The 20,146-nt window shown below is 43.8% G+C and overlaps 1 long non-coding RNA gene across 4 annotated transcripts in view; it reads right to left on the bottom strand.

The window, feature by feature from the left end:
- The window catches only part of LOC118164909, a 38,553-nt gene extending 34,895 nt beyond the window's left edge, over positions 1-3,658 (bottom strand). For 3 of the 4 annotated variants that reach the window (XR_004749734.1, XR_004749733.1, XR_004749732.1), the window contains exon 1: positions 3,534-3,655. This is a non-coding gene — a long non-coding RNA (uncharacterized LOC118164909). Of the gene's footprint in view, positions 1-3,533 lie in introns of all 4 variants that reach the window. The other variant, XR_004749731.1, reaches the window with a different exon arrangement.
- Between the last annotated feature and the right edge of the window lie 16,488 nt (positions 3,659-20,146).

The raw sequence follows: 20,146 nt of genomic DNA, 5'->3' as shown, positions 1-20,146 counted from the left end.
TTCTCTTCCCTAGGCTGAATAGTCCCAGCTCTCAGCTTCTCTTCGTAGGAGAGGTGCTCCAGTCCCTTGATCATCCTGATGGCTCTCCCTTGGTCTTTTTCCATTATGTCCATGTCCCTCTTGGACTGGGGAGCCTTTTTGAAGTTAGGGGTGACATTTGCTTTCCTCTATATTATTGTGAGTGACCTCGCAATCACATCTGCCAGCTCCCTCAGCAGTTGTGGGTGCCTCCCATCACAGGCCATGAACTTACAAACATCCAGTTCTCTCAGGTATTCCCTGACCCAGTCCTCTTCCACCAAGGGTACAAAGTGAACTGAATTGTGATAATACACTGTGGTGGACACTATGAAACACTTCTGCTATGCATAGGGAAGTCACGTGAAGCAAAAAGCCATCCATTCAGAGAGCAGGGTCTGAGCTCTCTGTTCCACTTCTCCTTCACAGGGACACCTGGTGCACATCCAGAAGGATGCCCAGTTTTCTTAGGTTTAGTATCCAGAACATCGGCATGTTTCACACAGACCACAGGTTATACAAGGAGAAATAAGCAACTTAGGAACTGATCTGAAATGAATCTAAACAGTGTGGGGTACCTAGTGACAGATGGGGAAATAAAAGAAGGACCCTCCTGCTCCATGTCACATCCTCCATCACCTGTTGCCCTGCCCTATTTATCATTTCCCATGCACGCCATCCTCTTACTTCCTTGCTCAGTATCTGATATCACTTCTCCCTTACTGACAGGTAAACACTCACCACCTTAGATTCCCCAGGGTGGATTCCAACTAATGACCTACAGAAAAAAAAAAAAAAAAAAAAAGATTTCTAAGCCTGTTAGAAATGCCTTAATCTACTTTGCTCTTCCTCTATTTGACTGGTTTGCACTGCAGGGCAATACTTGTTCTATTCTCAAACATAAAGAGCATTAAAGGCAGCAAACATAAATCATGATAAAAGACTACAGAGAAATCAAAATCTTTCCTCTTTCTCTGGATCACTTCCTTTTTCAGGAGAAACTTGAGTTCATTGTAGATAAAAAAAATGCACTGAGCTAAAATATCTGAAACAGAGCACAAGTAACGAGCAGGAGGACTTGCATTGCCATGGCACCTTTAATCCCCTGTTAGGGCACACTGTCTCGTAAGAAATAAATAAGATTTAAGAAAAGAAACAGCACTATTTTCCTTCTTGCTGATGTACCACTCCTTCTGGAGTGGACAGTGAATGTGTCTCATTGCTGTTTGCAACAGCACCACAGAACGCTTTGGGTACAGAACATGAGGAGCGTCCATTCTGCTGCAATTGCTCTTAGCTACAGTGACTGAGCCCAGGACATACCTGACATCTGTCAAAAACACCACAGGGTTAGTACAGCTACTGACTACACCTTGCTGCGAGAAGAGTCCAAGGCGTGCTGTCAGGAGGAAGCTGTGTCCTGCAGTCCTGCTCCATGCACTTCATGCTTCAGCCCACACCCCTAAAAGCCTCCGCAGCTGCACTCCCCCCACCCCTCTTTCACTCTGCTTCCTCACCTACCCCAAGCCCCACATACCAGAGACCCCTTTCCAGCTCTCTCCAAGAAGGCTGGCTGGGAGGTACCCGTACATCTTTCTCATGCAAGAACAGGGCATTGCAAAGATATTCATACAGAACCAAGCAGGGACTACGCACAGCATAGGTCTGAAGTACAGGCATAGCTATTGTCATGTTTTTACATTAGATTTATCCGGACAATCATTGCAAGCACCTGAAGGTTTTGGTTGGCAGCAGCATTTGGGAGGCGTATATTGGCACTGCGGAAGCATTCAGCCAAATCACAGAGACTGCAGATACATCACAGCAGAGAACAGGCTCGGATCTCAGCTGCAGGAAGAGAGCAACTCGGGATGGATGCGAGAATACTTCCTACTGCAAGAGCAGTGGAGTTCACAAATGCATAGGAAGGAGTTGCCGTAAGTATTTCCACCATAAGACTTCAAGTCTAGTATTTTTTGCATCCTCCAGGGGCAGAATCCCCATTAATTTTTTTTTATTTTTTTTTTTAAAGTAATTTTAAAAAAAGATAGTTTGGCCAAGAACATAAGGAAGATTGAGCATTATATGTCAAAACCGTGTTTCATGTCAGAGCAGGTCTGCTCTCATTAGAGAAAAGGAACTCATTTTACAGAGCACAGCTCACAAGCCATGCCAGTGTGTGTGGTGGAGGGAGAAAAAAAAAAAAAAAGAGAGGCCTATTTTCAAGTTCAAAACATCATACAAAAGCAAGGTCACGTTTCCAGCAGTTTTGTTGGCATTGGGTTACATCCAGTCCCGACAATGGCATACAAGGCTTATCTGACACTAGAACGATACCTCACTTGATCTTGCGTGATAGAAAAGGCAAACCACATAAAGCAGGTGCTAGACAGCGATGCAGCTTCCTCGCAGTTATCTGGTTCAGAAACAGCAAACTCTTTAGCCCTATTATTGTTTCTCTCATTTGCCACATTCTAGCTCCAAAAGCCACTCTAGCTCTCTAAATTGTTAGCAGCTTTTATGGCCAAAGATAAGTATCCATCACTTTTAATTTTCATCGTTGCATCTGTTTTGTCATTTAGCTGCAGCAGGTTGTATTACAATGAGACGATTAATGAGGAAACGGATACAAACATTTTTATTTCAAATAGCAGCTCACGGACAAGATCTGGAGAACAGACCCAAGCCATATGATTAAGGAAAAAAAAAAAGAGAACCCACACACATATATACACACACACACACACAAACCTAAACAAATGGGCACTGTGCCACTATCTGCGAACACCCTGGAAATACAGATATCTGTAGCAAGGAAGAAAGAAGGTAACGTTTTTCCCATTTGCCTGGTTGTTGGTGGTTTTTGTTTGTTGTTTGTTTCCACAATTAATTTAGCCCTTTTTATTTCACATAAATGTCCAGCTCAAGTGTGGCACATCAACAAATAGGGCCATTTATCTTTCAGGGAAAAGCCAAACGCTGCATTTCCATTCAGAAAAGGCAGCATATATAAAATGTACTGCTAATAACAAAGGCTTTTAGAATGAAAAATAGTAATTTCTATTGCTCTCTCTAGGAGATTTGCTCTAAACAGGGCTCATCTGTAATTATATTAGAACAGAAATATTTTTTAGTATTATTACCTACAAACCTAAAAGCCCCCCCAGAATGTTTTACAGTTTCTGCTGGATGGGAGAGACCGTGAGCACTACCTGCAGAAAGCAGAAAAGCCTTTCAGATGGCACCCCCTCCCCAGCCCCTGCTTCAAAACAATACTTCAGTTTGGAAGAATTGCTTTAACTTCATTAATATTACTATTGTATTCACTTAGTTGTAAAGATTTCTCTCAGAAAACAAGAATATTCATAGAAATAGTCACGTCACAACTATTCGTCTAACAAACAAAACATTAAAAAAAAATGCAGATGAAGACTGTAATATTAGACTGAGATAAATAATCTAGCTGGAGACCTATTGGATTCTACACTTTCATGTCAATGAAACATTTGGCCTACCGATGTATTTTTGCCTACTCTGCCAGGCAGGGCTCAGGCTCTGCAGGAGAATACAGCCGTGGATCTCTGCAGGAAGAGAAGACCTTTTTTTTCCAAGTAAAATGTTCCCTAACTCTGCAAGGGAGGTTGGCAGTAGATCTCAAACTCTGGCCTGTCTTTTTAATACCCCTACAATAGCTCAGTTGGATTGAGACCAGCTGTTGGTGCATTACCATTTGTAAATGCTTAAAGCAACTACTCCTTGTTTTCTTGGCAACATGTACTGTGGAAGGAAAAAAAAAAAAAAAAAAAAAAAAAAAAAGCACTTTCATTCAGACATTAAGAATTGCTGGATGCCAGCTTTGGCTTACACAAGCTATTGTTTGCACAGCTCTCTTCAACAAGTTTTCACCCAAAAAAAAAAAAAATCTTGTAGGGATAAATTGAGCCCCTAAAATTCTGCTTTGCACCATCCGTTCAGCCTTCATTGGAAACAAGATTCCTTTTTTAACCCAACCATTTCAGGCCACAGGTCCTTCTGAGTTTCAATTTCTGCAACACCCCCACAAAATCACCCAGATTGTCTTAGGAATTATAATTATAACTTCCTTACTCACTGTTTTAAAATAACAGTGATTTTTTGCCTGCTAATATAAGCGTAAGAGAGAGATCTGAGCTGTCATTACCCATGTTCTAAAATCAGAGTTTCAGTATTGAAAGCTTAGGGGAAAAAAAAAAAAGAAAGAAAACCAAATGACATTAGGATTGTATTTTAGCATTTGAGAAACACTGCAAGAGTCAAAATACCAGAAAGAGCCCCGATTTGGTTGCCACAGCAAAAAGAGCCCAGTCATAGTAGAGAACATACCCCAACATTTTAATTATTACTATTCGGATGAAAACAGCTCCAGTGACCTTTCGTTGCCTCATCCTTTCCAACCACCCCTACTAGAGCTTGGTGTACTGGAAGTGTCTAAGCACGAATGCGAGCATCTCGGTGGTTGCAGCTGCTAGTACAATAGGATTAATTTGCCATCTACCAACTCTAATGCCCTTCTGTTTCATCTTCTTTCCCCACCAGGGGCAGTGGTGACAGCATCTGTTCCACTGTTATTTTAGTGGCGCCTTTCGTGCTGTTATAGTTAAGGGTCTGTCAGCATTTCCATTACACACACGCACGCATTTCTTGAGGGAAGGGGCAGCTCAAATCACCCTCTGGAAAAAAAAAAGAGTGTAAGAATACTTCGGGGGCTGAAAATGGTATGAGAGTCTTCTAAGCAAGCATTTATATATTTTATTTTGTTATTTGAGAGAATAAATGAAGGTACAAGAGGTTCCGAGTAATGCTGGTTTGCATTTATTAATGGAAAATAATGGTGAAAAATTTCTATGGATTGTTGCATGGATTGGCCTTACAAAAAGCAACCATGCCAAAAAGAAAACAGGAAGGGGAGAAAAAAAAAAAAAAAAAAAAAGGAAAGAAAGAGGTAACTGCTCCCTACTGAACATCCCCGTTAGAGGTAACTGCTCCCTACCAAACACCCCCATTTGTCAGTTTTTAGGTGACTAATATAGATGGTAGGATATTAATTTAAAAACATTCCAGATGAGATTCAATTAATGGGCCACTGATTGTAGCCGACCAACTCTAAATGCATCACAGGTGCCCCAGATCTCTGAGATGAGAGGGATAACGGGGAGATGAACGTTGTTTTCTGCAGGCAGCCAGACACACCCTGGGGTCAGTAAGGTCTCTGCTAGCTGAAGGGGTAGGGAGCCTACAGGTGGGCACTCCCAGCCCCGCTGGCAGGTGTGGGATATGAGGAGTGATGCTCGCTGCAGTCTGCAGGACAGGGGCTCCTTCCCCTCTCACTTTGCAGCCTCTGTTGCCTGTGAGCGTGTCTGACTCATGAGCATCACTTTCTACCCAGCAGAGTGGACAGAAACAAGGCAAGTGCTGGGGCAATTAGAGAACAGGTCGGCTTATCTCAGCAATGAAGACCCTCTGGAAGAGCAACAGACAGCAAGTTAACCAGCACAGGGCAGCTTGGCAGCCCCCACAGGTGTTTTGTCCCATCAAGCTATGCCGGTCCTTCCACATGAAGTTGCTGTGCATGTGCAGGTTTCCACCTGGTGCAAGAGAACTTTGAACCAGTGTAATTCATCTAAAATCTCAAAACAAAACCCCTCTCGCTTGGTTTTCTTCAGTACTGCAGAGAGGTATGGCTTCTACCACAAACGGAGGGAATTCCAGCTTTCCAGAAATCTCTCCTTACGGAGGGAAATCCGTTGACAACTGCGAGGGATGGCACAGGCTTTTCTTAGCACCATGGTACTCACCCTAGGGCTGCCATAATCTGTACCGCCAGATGTGAGCTGCCTAGGGGTAAATTCAAATTTGCCTCCAGTCTGACCAGCACGCTGCCGTTCACAGCGCTTTCAGTAAATCTTATCCTCTTCAGCGCTGAAGTAAGAGTAAGGCTTCTTGAAAAAAGCACAAAGTAAACAAAGTGATTGGGGATTTTAAACTCATAACACACTAGGAAAAAAAGAATAATAATAAAGTTAAGCAATAAATTTGGAGGCAAGGCTCCAAAGCCATACAAATTTCTTTAGCCACGTTGATGGTAAAGCACAGTCCACGCACCGTGGTGGGAATCAGATTAATAACATGCTGTTTCTTTTTCAAGTTACATTATCGAATACCTAGGTGTCCTTTGTCACATCACTTAACTGCTCTGCATTTCAGTATCCTCATCTGTGAAATGGAATAGGTAATTAAACACTCATGAATGCTTTGGGACTCTTTGGTGGAAAGAATTATTATGGTGTCTTATTACTGTGAGACAACATGCAATTGTCTCAGGTCTCTGTAACAGCTGAGCCTAAACGGTAAAGGAAAAAAAATCCAAAACCTCAACTGGGATCTTCTGCCCTGTGCTCCGCAAGATGCAGCTACTACTTCAGCCAGTTTTCCATGCTGGGGAAACCTGAGGCTGATCACACTACAAAAATATGACCATGTTACGGTACTTTCAAAAATAGGTTGGGTCAGAAATGAGGAAGAGAAAGGAGAAATGAAGAAGCATACCTCCCAGAAACATGACATTAATGAACTGGTGAAATTCTTTAAAAGATGACTGAAAAGAGGAAACGGAAAAAAATAAATGAATAATTTTAAAAAAAAAAAAGAAAAGAAAAAGAAAAATATACAGCCTTCCTCTCACAAAATAATAATAATAATAAAAAAAAACTAAAACCAGCAGAAATCCACCCCCGTGGAGCAGCCAATTTCCCCAAAGCCCATGGCAATGAAAAACATTTTATATTGCCCCAAAACATGCCAACAGAGAGATCTGGGTGGCTACTGCCCACCTCGCAGCACTGCAAAAGCAAGTGCCCAATGGGTATCATTCTCCATTATCTCTCAAACCTTTGCCACCAGTGTACAGATAGAAGCGGCGGAAAAATGAAAAGTGTGTATATTGTAAGCGTTGGTTAAACAACCCCACAGTAATTCTTATTTGCTGGAGGTTTTAGAGAGCAGATGTAGGATTGGCAGGGGCTGGGAGCTGGCTATATTGTTCTAGCACACTGAGAGCCAACACGGAAAGAACACGGAAAGCTGCATTTTGGGGTGTGTGTGTGTGTGTGTGTGTGCATGCAGCGTGTGTACGTGCGTGTGTGTGTGTTTGCCTTTTGCCATCGACTCATCTAAGGTTTCTTGGATTCACGCTGACACATACACACACACACCAAAAAAAAAAAAAAAAAAAAAAAAAAACAACACTGGGTTGGTTCTCTTCCAAAAGAAATATGACTTATATCAGCTGCTGCATGAGAGTCTCTCAATTGCCACTACTAAGCTGCCTATTTTGCAGTAGCAAGTGGCCATGTGCTGTAACACACTGATTGCCTGCTTTGGTGGTATCGGTTGCTAGAATAAGGGCAAACAAATGGGGAACCAAATATAAAAAGCAGCCAGCAGCACTGAAGAAGCATTACAGCTGCCAGGCAATAACTTAGATAGTTACAGCTGCCATCACCTAGTTCACGCAAGCTTTTTAATATCTTTTGGCAGCGCTTGGTGTCACAGCACAAAAGGAAAGTTGGCACTTCCTAGCATACTTTGTTTGACATAACTGTAGGCAGAACCCAGCTGATACCTTCATCAATGTGTATGTGTTTGCTCTTAAGGTACGTTTTAGCAGATCAAACATTGTTTTTCTCTTTCTGTCGCACACACCACTGCTAAATCATAGGTTGGGAACCACACCAGATAAATGGGAAAGAGCTCAGTAAGCTGGAGCGCACGGCCAGTCCCAGCAGCACCTCAGATAAGGAACACACACACACACAAAAAAATCCTAAAAAAAAAAAAAAAGGAAAATATAGTACGGCAGGAGGGGCTGGGGAGGGAGGTTTAAAAAAATAAATATACTGCTTTGCCAAAATGTTCTCCTGCCTCGCCAGTAGCAGCAGCAGCCTCAGAGCCAGGCCAGATTCTCTCCTCCATTTACCGTACTTATAAAAAACCCACAAGCACAAACACATAGACCATCACATACACATAATTAAAGCATCGACATCCCTTACTGTGATTTACAATCCCCACCACCAGAAGTACACAGGCGCTCCCAGGATTTCATCAATGTCTCATCTGGTGCTCTTGGCAAACCCAACCTCTTCCTTAGACACAGCGCATGCTGCACCTCATTCTCTCAGAAATGGGGATGCAGAGCTCTTCCCCTTATGTGAACTAGGGAAGACAAGCACTAAATGTGTCAGCGCCGTGTGATTTGCTGCTGTGGGACCTCATTTTGCAGGAGATTAATAAAAGACTAGCCTGCAGCATTGACTCTTGAGACTGCCTTCTATCATCATGAGCCTTCTATGCAGCCCGCAGATTTGGGCTGTAATATTGTGCAAGAAACTGGGCAGCCCCTGCATAATGACACCATTTCGCAGCACTTACAAGCACATATACAGAGAGAGAAGACTCTGCCCCCAGGAGCTTCCACTGGCTTCAAACAAAGCAAGCCAATAAACCTCTACTTGAGATCATCCGGGGGTCCTAATAATGTATGGAGATTGTTTGTAATTCATCCCATAAAACAAATGCATCCATTTCTTAGGCCTCTGGCACTTTCACGGGCTTTAAAAAGCTACAATATCGAGACAAACAGCTTTACAGGGTTTTTCAGGTGTAACACCACCAGGAAGGGTAGCAACTGAAGTGGCAGGAGGAAAAAAGGAGACAGCAAACATCACGATCTTCATTTTAAAAACGGGAAACTGAGGCACGTGAAGGTGACGAGATCGCTCCAAGGCAGATCCGGGGCCAAGAAGTGAATGCAGATCTTCCCGGGTTCACGTTCAGCACCTCAGCCCAAATGGCACCACTGAGCCCCGGGGTGAAGCAGGGTCCCTGCAGAGAGCAGAAATGGATTCCTGGCCCATGGGAAGGACAAGAAGATTTTGCTTTGGGACCCCAGGCGACACTTCTGCAGTAGCAGAAGAGGAAAACTGATCCACAAAATGGCCATGTCTCCCCAGGATGGTTCAGGCTATGAATACATTTTGGAAGCTCCTAATACGCTGTATAAAAAAACAATCATTCATGTACACGCACGCAAAAGGACAGCCCCAGATTTACAGCCACCCACCAAGGTAGAACAGGTGGCTGTAATGCAGTAAAAATGTATTGCAAGGAACTTGTCATGAATTTTAAAAACAAAGACGCCTACAGACATAATAAAATTGATGTGACATTCGGTTAAAGCTAAAGCTTTCACCTATCTTAAAATGACAATGCAGGGGAATTCAAGGAAAGGGACTGTTCCCATCACCACTCATACAAGGGTGTTGCACTCGGTTTGGGATCTCAACAGGCCAACACACCAGGGCATGCCTTACACCTGCCACACAGGTAGGAAACCAGGACCAAAGACATCCAACAAAGTCAACCCCAGACAATCGCTGTCAGAAAGAAATGCTTCAAGGTCCTGACAAAGAAAGCCAAGTCCTTCCCTTCCTCTGCCACAGGATACGATGCCACCTTTTCCTTGAGGATTTTAAACATTTTGGGGGAGCTGATTCCATCAGGAATTCCATCCAATAATTCCTTCCTCTTTCCTTCATTACATTTTTAGTGGCAGCATACAAATTCGGAAATACTATAAATTCAAGTCACTTTTCAATAGTACGGGAGCAATAAAATAAACTGACAGCCTCCTCTGCTAGTCCCAAAAGCTAAAGACAGAGAAGAGGGAAAATCTAGAATTAAGCTTTGCAGGCAAGATAGATCCATCTCTATTAAAATGCAGATTAACAAGCTAGCCAGCCCAACAGCATTTTACCATACCTTTTAACTGGAAATAAATAAATAAAGAAGCAAGCTCAGGTGCAGCGGGATACTGAACGGAAAGAAACAGTGATAAAGAATGAAACAAGGATAAATCGTCAATTATGATAAACTGGTTTCCTTGGTAACTATATTTATAACAGTAATGACGTTGCTATTCTTTTAGTGATGAACAGAAAGGTTCGCTACAAAGTTATATAATTCGGGCATACAACCAGCATCTGTTCCATTGGTAAAGCTGAATCCATGTCCTAATGGAAGATGGCAAACCTCAAAAGATTTGTAAATGCTTTTGAACTGCATCTAAATGTTTGTAATGTTTGTAAACTTCCTCCGAAGGCGAGGTGCACTCACAGTGCTGAATTTCTACCCCCACATCTGTGCTTGGCTGTGTGTGAGTACCTCACAGTCTTTGTGCCTGGGATGATGCTCCAGCTCGGAGAGACGGTGGGCATAGGCATGGAGGAGAGAATGGGAAAAAAAGATTTAAAAAAAAAAAAGAGAGAGAGAGAGAGAAAACTTTGGGGGTGATACCTGAGTTGTTGAGCACATAAACACATGCTCTTTACCAAATGTACACCCACAGTTGCCATAAGTGTACATTGCATCCTGTCTGCTTCCAAAAATGATTTTGTCTATAAGCAGCCCATTCTTTTTAAAAATGCGCTTGAATTTCCATGACTGACATCTGAAATCAGGTTTACCCATACCCATCTCTGCCATTTTAACTGTTTGGAGGAGTGCATTGAAACCCAGGTATAAACCGTACTCCATCCTACAAAGGATCTCCCTGGGGGTGTCCCTTTAAAGAAGCAGCACTTAACTGAGAGGCAGGCACACCCCATCTCCATGGGTCTCTGATCCCCAGAGCAGACCATGGGCTGGAGCCACATCTGGCTTCCCCCCAGATTTTCCCCCAGCTGAACGCCAGGATTTGGGGATGAGAGGCAGATGAAGCCCTCTGGGTTTCATCCAGAGCTGCCATCAGGGAGCAGCTGGACACCACACACATAGGTCCCACAGCTAGACACAGTTGTTAGTGGCAGGATTGGGCCCCATCAACGACAATCCCCGTGGAGCTCAGGAGGGTGACAGAGCTGCTTCAGCACCACCTCTCCACACCTCTGTGCTCTGACATCCCCTGAGAGCAGGAGCTTATTGCATACCCAGTTGTTCCCAGTCTGCCCATTTCTGCTCTTGGGTGTTGTTACTGCCCTCCATTCACAAGGAAAAGGGAAATGGAAATGGCAAAGCAAACCAAATCCGCTAGCAAAACAAAGTCCATGTTCAGTTCGCATTTGAAGCAAATAATCCTCCTGATGAACTACGCTACGGGCCGGGGGCTGCCTGTGTGTCTGATTGTGTGAAATATCAGCTTTCCCTGCCTGACTAGGCAGGCTTTTCAGTTAGATGCTCAGTACTGATTAATGGGAGTACTACAGCTAGAGCACTATAATGTTCACAGATTTTACCCTCTGCTGTGTCTTTAGGCCATTGCCCCAAAGGCTTTCATGTTCCTAAAGCTGTCATTTAAAACATTTGTGAATCAGGATGTGTGGACAATGGAAGAAGCTGGTAGAGCCAGGGAGTGCAGATGTGAAATAATTTAATCAACAGCAATTTTTCCATTTACTTCAATGGGCTTTGGATCACCCGCCTCATGAGTGGAACATGTATTGAGGAGGAAGCAACCCGAGCCAGATGAAGAGCCAAGATACCAAAGTAACAGAGTTCCACCAAACAAGAGGATCCACAGCAGCTGCAGCTTGAGATGCATGATCCAAACGCGGACCTAGACTCAGCTAGCATATTGGGAAAAGGGCGTAAGAGAAAACTGAAAATAATCAGGGATTTAGACATTCAAAATACCCAGAGGACAGGGCCACACGAGTTACCACAAATAAATTTTTTATAGGAGGAAATGTTATAAAGAAATAGCACTCAGAGAGCTTTGCAGAGTATGTCCAAGGACAAAATGAAGGCACAAAAAGAAAAGTGAAAATCTCAGAACACAGAATTTATGACAAAAAAAAAAAAAAAAAAAAAAAGCCTGAAAGCTTTTTATTCCCAATATGGCATAAGTATCAGGCTATGATGCTGACTGTAATAGTTATATCACACTGTGGTGCTGGGATCATTGTGTGCAAGATGACAATGCTTGCCCTAATTGATGCCGTTAAGTAATAAACTAATAAGCGTACCTCAGATCATTGGCACTTCAGAAATGACCATTTCCAAGAGCAAGCAGTGGTGCGTCCCTGGCACACAGCTTGGCGCTGAAATGGTTAACGCCATATATTGTATGTCAGTAATGAAAACTAGCACTCAAGCAACGAAATTCAAAGCTCAGGCTGACACACCATCGTTAACGCAGCCCTTTGTGCTCAGCTACCACGGGAGTCTTGGAGCAGCACATGGTGTTGTACCCCACACAATATGTGCTGCTACAATACCGCATTCACAACACAATGAATTGAGGTCAAGTGAGTGACCTTAAAAAGAGCTTTCTTTTAATTCTTTAAAGAAACACCCCATGATATGTTGGAGCCCATTAAACAAAGCTGCAAGAAGATACAGTAAACTTTAATTAGCAGTGAAGGCAATAACCTCACTTTATACTTCATAATTTCTCCCACCATGTTTTATTACATGGAACAGTCATTTTAGTACCTTTGTACCTAAGGCAGCATCCGTGTGGTGTGGAAAGGGATGTGTTGTTGGATATTTATTGTAATGGGGCTTCATGTGGTTGGAGGTCAAAGTGTAGGACTTTCATTTGTACATCACTGCTCTACTATCTGCTCATGTCTCTGGGTAACCTGATGTTCAAACCTTTTGTAAGGCAATTGCTGAGGAGGTTGTTCTTATTGTTACAAGAACTTGGAGAAAGGATGCTGGGCCCTGGCTTCGGCACAAGCCTACTGTGTGACATAGGGTAGTCCGCCAAAATTTTTCTCGCAGTAATCTCAGACGCTTCCATTTCCAGGGGACTCAAGCACTGCTCGTACGGGCTGGTCTCAGAAAGCCTGAGAATCAGCAGTTCCTACTGGCTTCTCAGGAGCACCCAGAACCAACTTTGGAAAAACACAAATTTTCCTCCCCACGAATTACCAGCAATTTTGAAATATTGGCCTCTTACCTCTCTGCCTTTCAAAACATCCCACGTTAAGTTGGAATGGTATTTACCCACCTCTTAGTGCAGGCTGCAAGGGACACCATTAACTTTTCTTTGTCCTTTTCATGCTAGATATTTACCCAATAATGGGGCAGAATATCTGAACTCCTTGGACAGACAAGGACACCATCTGCATTTTACTGGTGGAAGACTCCAGTGCAAAGAGGTTCTGGACCAGATCCACAGCAGGGCTTGGGCAGATATACCCAGCCTGTGTGGAAAAGATATAATCCTCAGAACACCCAGGAGTCTTTTGGCACATCAGTCAGATGCATTACATATTCCCCAGCTTGTACAATTTTGCTTCCGTGCGTGCTTGGAAAATGCTGTCTTTAAAAGGCTCTATCACTCAGTGGTGATCAAGTGTTTACGCCCCAGCAGGCATCCACACACCTCCATCTACCTCAGAAGAACAGCCTGGTCTTGCAGGCACCTTTGGAACACATCTACTGAAAGAGGCTCCATACAAAAACACTGTTGCTCTCTGTTTCCCATGCAGCATGGCTAGAGGAGGAAGGCATGCCTAGCATGGCAGCACTTGATTCCCATCACGTGCTTCACGGTCTCTGCCACACAACCTCCCTTTCCCAAATGAGCACAGCTAACCACGGTGCTACAGAGTCGGACTATTCTTACATCCTTTTCCTGTCCCCGTTAATCTTGAACCTTATGACAAGAATTGCTTCAGGAAGAAGCACGAAGAATGTCCTCTTCCATCACCCTGACCAAGACTAGCTGATAGGTTGATGTGCAATCCTGTCAGAAAAGAGATGCAGGAATTAAGGTAGGAGAAAAGGAAAGTGAACTCGGATGTCTTGGATGAACGTGCTAACCAGTAAAGTACCAGATAAAGTGCTGCTGCCTTCTCAGTTGGTTCTTGAGAGGGAAGGCAGACACCAAGCATCAAGCTTCAGGAGAGATTTTGAGGCTGAAAATCCCAAGAAGAGAAAGGCAGCAAATAGTGCTGATTAAAGAGTCTATGCCTGAGGGGAAACACCATGCAATGGTCTTCCACCAGCCAGCTTCCAAAGTCCACGTGTATCTGAGCCTACAGTCACAGCCCCTTACGAGGAGTCTAGCAGAACACAACCCTCATGAAATAACAGGAGGTGGATACACCTGTGCACTCCATACCATCCAGCATCAACTTTGTCAATAGCTGTGTCTACACTGTCTGAAGGCCAGACTTTTCAGAATTCAAGTACAGACACGTGGTTCTGCACAGGAACACACCAGGAGCATCAGCCCACAGGTAGGCATGCACACCCAGCTTGCAAAATATCCAGAGACATGATGCAGATGGTTGGGGGAGGGACACAGAGGTTGCTGGACCTTTAGACCTTCTAAAGGCTGTTTGCTCTTAGCAGAGCTGACATATGACTGAATCCGCTCACAGGTCCACCCTGGTACAGCAGCTTGGTAACTTGCAGCCTTGGGTATCTGCTCGGGCCAAAAATAACATGTTTAGGACAGTATTGCAATGTGTAAGAAAAGCAGAAAGAAGTTTTAAAAACTGTGCTGTCATCACTCCAGCTGGTGTTACTTAGCAGAAATACAATAACATACCACAAACTGTAATACATTCCCACCAGTCCTGCGCTGAACAGCAGAATGCCTCCCAGAGCACTATGCTTAATTAAAAGAAAGGCACAGTCAGCGTTATAAGGGTGAGAAACCTTGAGGTTAGAGATGAAAATAAGAAATGTAACCTGTAGATGCTAATTGTTTCTATGTCTTACTCTGCTTTCAACCACTTCGTTTTTAGAATTCCTCCATTCTACTGCAAGTCATGTAATTTTGACAGCTGCAAGTCATGCGACAATTATAACCAGAAAGGGGGGAGAAAATATGGAGATGCATTAGATGTTCCTTTGCCTTTTTTTTTTTTTTTTTTTTTAATTCCTCCTGACAAGATGTAGTACAAACCCTCAGAAACAAGATTGGTGAAATATTACTACTATTTTTATTTCAGTTCAGACCCGGCCAGGGCTGCAGTGTTGTTTGGCTCCAGTTGACGGAAACACTGCAAGCCGCGCTTCAAACAAAACTGGAAGACTTACATAATTTCTCTCAACCCAGTCCTTCAAGAGGAGGCATCCTCACCTTCCTTTCCTTAGAAAAGGCAGAAGTCCTGAGCATCTGGAAGGCTACACACCACAACAAGCACATCAACAGCACGTGGACCAACATTTAAAGCTCTTAGCAGCACGCCCTCAGTAAACGCCGGGCAGGATGCTCTGCTCCAGCACAGGTTGCTGAACTGCCTGTAAAAGTAGCTCTCGTTTGAGCACGTTGCAGCAGTCTCGCTTCACAGTGGCAAATGCACAGAGTTGTCACCGGGTTTGTGTCAGAGAGGAGGGCACGATATAGACAACCCAACACAGAACAGGAATGTTAAGAGGGAAGCAGATGAGAAAATTCAAGAGAATTAACACAAGATGCGTTAGTACTTCTTCCTTTGAAGGTCTGGCAAATGGGGGAGTAATGATTAATGGTAGTTTTGCTTAACTGTTTTATTTTTCTCATTTTATGAAAGGCCCCACGATGACTCACTAGATACCAAGCAGGGATCATACTTCAAAGCCTGTGTTGTGTGCCTCAATCTTTGTTGGAACCCCAACAGGCCAAGTAACCGCCATTACCTCACTGTCTGAAAAATATCTGTACAATTACACAAGACTCCCAAAAATACCAAACAAACTCCACTAGAAAAGGATGCCATCAATAATCCCCTTTCACACAACACCTTTATTCCTAGAAGTTATTAAAATATACTCATTTAGATTCACCCTTGATGCAACGCTGCCAAATTTAGTTGTGGCAAATTTACATCAGGTGTGATTTTTGGCCCCAGGACATCATTCAAGAAAATGTCAAAGCATCGAGGCTTACACACACCAAGAAAAGAAACAACCAATCAGCTTCAGAAGTTCCAGGGATGCCTTAATCTCTGTGTTTTCCCTGTGTTTTTATAGTATATTGTTGCGTGTGAGTTACAAATGTGTGAAAACATTAAAGTTGAGCCAACTACAAAATAAGCTAATATCTTGTGTTTTCTGAAAAATGCAAGCCTAATTAGAGTTTAGGTAATTAAAGCTTTCACAGTTATAAAAAATACAATACATTCATTTATGCAAATCTGCCACTGAGTGCGATTTCAGTAAAATACCATGTAATGCGCGTAACGTCAGAATTTTGCTTACAATTGAAATGTCTGCAAAGCAAGTTCTCTTCGGAAATTTCAGGCACATGCACTGTAATTCTCTTGCATTATGGATTTAAAACTCAGATTGCTTTGTCTTCATTTGAAAATGATTAGCAGTTTACATCGGATTTATATGCTGGCATAGCCTTTGTATCACTGAACAACTACAAGCTGATTTACAAAAGCCCAGCTACACTATGCGTATAGCTATGAACTACAAAGTAATGTGTGATGGCAGGCATAACCAGCACACATAATTTATAATTATGTGATTAGCAATATAAGCCACTATTATTAATTAACGTTTAATGCTGACATTGTGCTTGGGGCTGTATAAACTACAAGTGCAAGGCAATTTCTGCCTTGGAGTGGCAAGGGGCTAAAATGACAGGCGCCGTCTCCCAGTCCCACAGCTCCTGGGGAGCCGGGAGGAGAAAGCGCCCAGCGGGGGTCCTGCAGCCGGCCCGGCACAGGCAGCTGCAGCTGCCCACCTCTGCGTTGGGAAAAGCTAAGGACCCCTCCCTTTATCAGAAACAACAAAGCAGGCCCAAGTCTTACCAAATAAAGGGTCTCCAGCCTCTATAGCCCTGGGGCACAGCACCAGCAAATCTACTTAATACAGAGCGAGGTAGACCCACGACCCGCTCCCTGGCTCGCTGTATCTTTGGGGGCTTCACAGATGACTTTTGCTCTGTCACCCTGCAGAGTCGAGAACTGCCTTCCAGCAGTTCTAGGGAGCCCTGACACAAAGCCTGACTGAGCATCCCAAGCCTTTAGGATGCAAGGTCCCCCAACACCGTAACAGCAAGCTCTCATGAAACAGTGCCCAAGGCATGTCTGGGCAACAAAACAGGAGTGAAAAGGTGATTCAGAAACAGCCCCCTGAAAGTGAGGGGCCAAAACCAAAGAGTTAAATAATGAGGATACACAGGACTGCAAGACCAGACACTAAATGTTTGAGGGAGAGGAGACTTTCCAGATAGCGTGCGCGTTTGAGTTTGATCATTTCTTTCCAATACAACTTGAGAGTCTAACAGAAGCTGCATGTAAAAGAGCTAGCACTGGTTCACAGCATTCACAGCTTTGCCCTGTGAGTAGTCACATTTCCTTGAATATGCAGAAGGACTAGAGGTATGAAACTTCTTGCCCTGAAACCAGCATATCTCCAGGATTCCCTAACCAGGGAATAACTATCCACCTCCATATAAAGGGGAGCGGGGAGAATTTTTAGCACCTGCCCTATGAATTAGCCAGGGGAAGTTTGCAGTAACTAAAATTGGGTTTAAAACGTTGTTTGTTTTTTGGTTGATTTTTTTTTTTGGATAATTTGGCTTTAAAAAACACCTCTAACAGATACTGTCATTAGTTTTGAAAATCCTCTCCTTCTTCCACGCTCAGCAGTCTGAATGGGAAAAAGTCCAACCTGGAAGTGTCCTTCATTATTATTTACATAGAGCCTTACCTGCTCTTTTGTTGATAAATCGAAAAGCTGTATTTGCAGCAAAATAATGATAATATACAGCTGCACGGACAGATTACGAAAAGCAAAGCAACCAGACAATTATTTACTGTGCTACTATAAGACAGGTACAAACTTTCTTTACATCAACAAGTTTTAAAACTGTCACGCAGCTTTTAATTGCCATTAATAAGGTAGAGATAAAACCCTCTGGGTCCTAATCCCATCATCATGGTGTTGCAAGTTAATGATATGTTAGCCAGTGCTGTATATCACTAGCTTACAGGAGGGTCAGAAGGAACATTTCATCCTAGGCCATCAAGGCTGTATTCCATGGGTAACCTCTAACCTGCCGGGGCTGTCAATCAACAAGCTGCAGGCATGAATACCATGCTTCTGGTCAGTCATCGCCCATTATTAACAGTTCTTTCGGTTGTTACAACTAGACCGAGTTGTCAGATCTTTTCAGGACAGAGAAGGGTGATTTGCTATTGATCTTGGCTCTGAGAATTAGCAATCTACTGCATGGCTTTGGCTAGCTGGTGGCACTGCGAGTGGCAGGAGATTGTTTGGCTTGCTGTGAAGGACCTCAGAAGATTACAGGAATACAGGAGCTGTAAGAAACCTATAAAATGTTAAAGGGGCTATCAAGGAAACACAGCTTCAGATAGATTTACCTGAGAGATGAACTGGGATCACAAAAGTCAGGTCGTGGAAAGTAGCTGGGCCCCAGTAATGAGCAGGACCTCTGAGATGTATTGTCATACGGATAATAGAGATCTGCATCCAACCTACCACAAGATTCATTGGCACTTTGATCGGATCCATGTCTCCTGTATAGATAAGGGCAAACAAAGAATCCAAAGCAAAGGCCATTTTCCCTTGCTTGCTATTGAAGTCTTTTAATAGAAAAATACTCTGGAGGCCAGGAGCTCTATTGAATAGTTTTACATAGGAAATACGACAAGAAGAGTCCTCCCAGGTCATCCCCTGCTACGTCTGACACATCATATCTCATTGATATCACAACATCACAATCTCATTGATAAATTTCTCAAGTTTCTTCTTGAAACCAGGTAGTTTTCTTGCCCCTGTGACTCCTAGTGGAAAGCTGCTCCAAAACTTCATGTTATTAGAAATCTTTACCTAGTTTCCAAAGAACATTTGTTCAGAACTGGTTCCTATCAATTGTTCCTATGGCACTCAGTATACCTCTACTTTAATCAGTTCTCTCTTACCATTTACCCTTGATATATTTATAGGGATCAACATACCCCTACTCAGTTTTAGTTTTGCTAAACTAAATACACAGTCCTTCATTTCCCATTCCCTATCTCAGTTCAGCAACCCTTTTCCTGGACTCTATCTTTTTCAGGATTTCACACATCTCCGACGGGGTGAGGCTGGCAGGGACCTCTGGGGGCTGACGCAGGGACACCCAGAGCAGGCTGCCCAGGGCCGTGTCCAGTTGGATGCTGAACATCTCCAAGGAGGAGGCTCCACAGCCTCTGGGCAGCCTGTGCCAGTGCTTCCATCACCGCACAGCACAGACGGGCTGCCTGGTGCTGAGGGCACCTCCTGTGCTCTGCTTTCTGCCCGTGGCCTCTTGTCCTGGCACTGGGCACCACTGAGAAGAGCCTGCCTCAATCCTCTTTGCACCCTTCCTTTGGGTAGATATATCCCCCCAAAACCTTCTTTTCTCTAGGCTAAACAGTCCCAGCTATCTCAGCCTGTCCACATAAGAGAGGTGCTCCAGTCCCTGACTCCTTTATGTGGCCCTTAGTTGGACTCTCCAGTAGCACCACGTCCCTCTTGTGCTGGGAGGCACAGAACTGGATGCAATGCTCCAGCTGTGGTCTCGCCAGTGCTGAGCAGAGAATAAGGATCACCTCTGTCAGCCTGCGAACAATGCTTTGCTTAATGCAGCCTGGGATACTACTAGCTTTTTTTGGCAGCAAGGGCACTTTGCTGGCTTGCGTTCAACTCTGTGTCCACCAAGACCTCCAGGTCCTTTTCTGTCAAGCTACTTTCCAGCTGGGTGGCCCCCAGCATGTACTGGTGCCTGGGGTTGTTCCTCCCCAGGTGCAGGGCTCTGCACTTCTCCTTGTTGAACTTCACGAGGATCTCCCCAGTGCCTTGTACAAAAGTAGTCAGGAATCCCACATGTTTCCTGGATATGCTTCCCCTGATGCAACATCCAGGGGAACATCTCAGAGAATATTTCCCTTCCCTGCTGTTGCAGAGCTCCAGCAGTTGTCAGTCATTGTGAGATTCAGCAAAACACTTCTCTTTTACTTCCAGCTGATAAACCTCCTGCTCAGAGCAAAAAAACATCTGCATGACCTTGTGCTTTATTAGTACTTAATTTTATCCATTTTCCACTTCTCCTGCTGTCAGGGTCAGTCCTCCTCTGAATTGCCAAGGCCTCCCA

The sequence above is a fragment of the Oxyura jamaicensis genome, chromosome 3 (genome assembly GCF_011077185.1).
Source record: "Oxyura jamaicensis isolate SHBP4307 breed ruddy duck chromosome 3, BPBGC_Ojam_1.0, whole genome shotgun sequence".
NCBI lineage: Eukaryota > Metazoa > Chordata > Aves > Anseriformes > Anatidae > Oxyura > Oxyura jamaicensis.
This window is presented reverse-complemented; position numbering and strand designations above follow the sequence as displayed.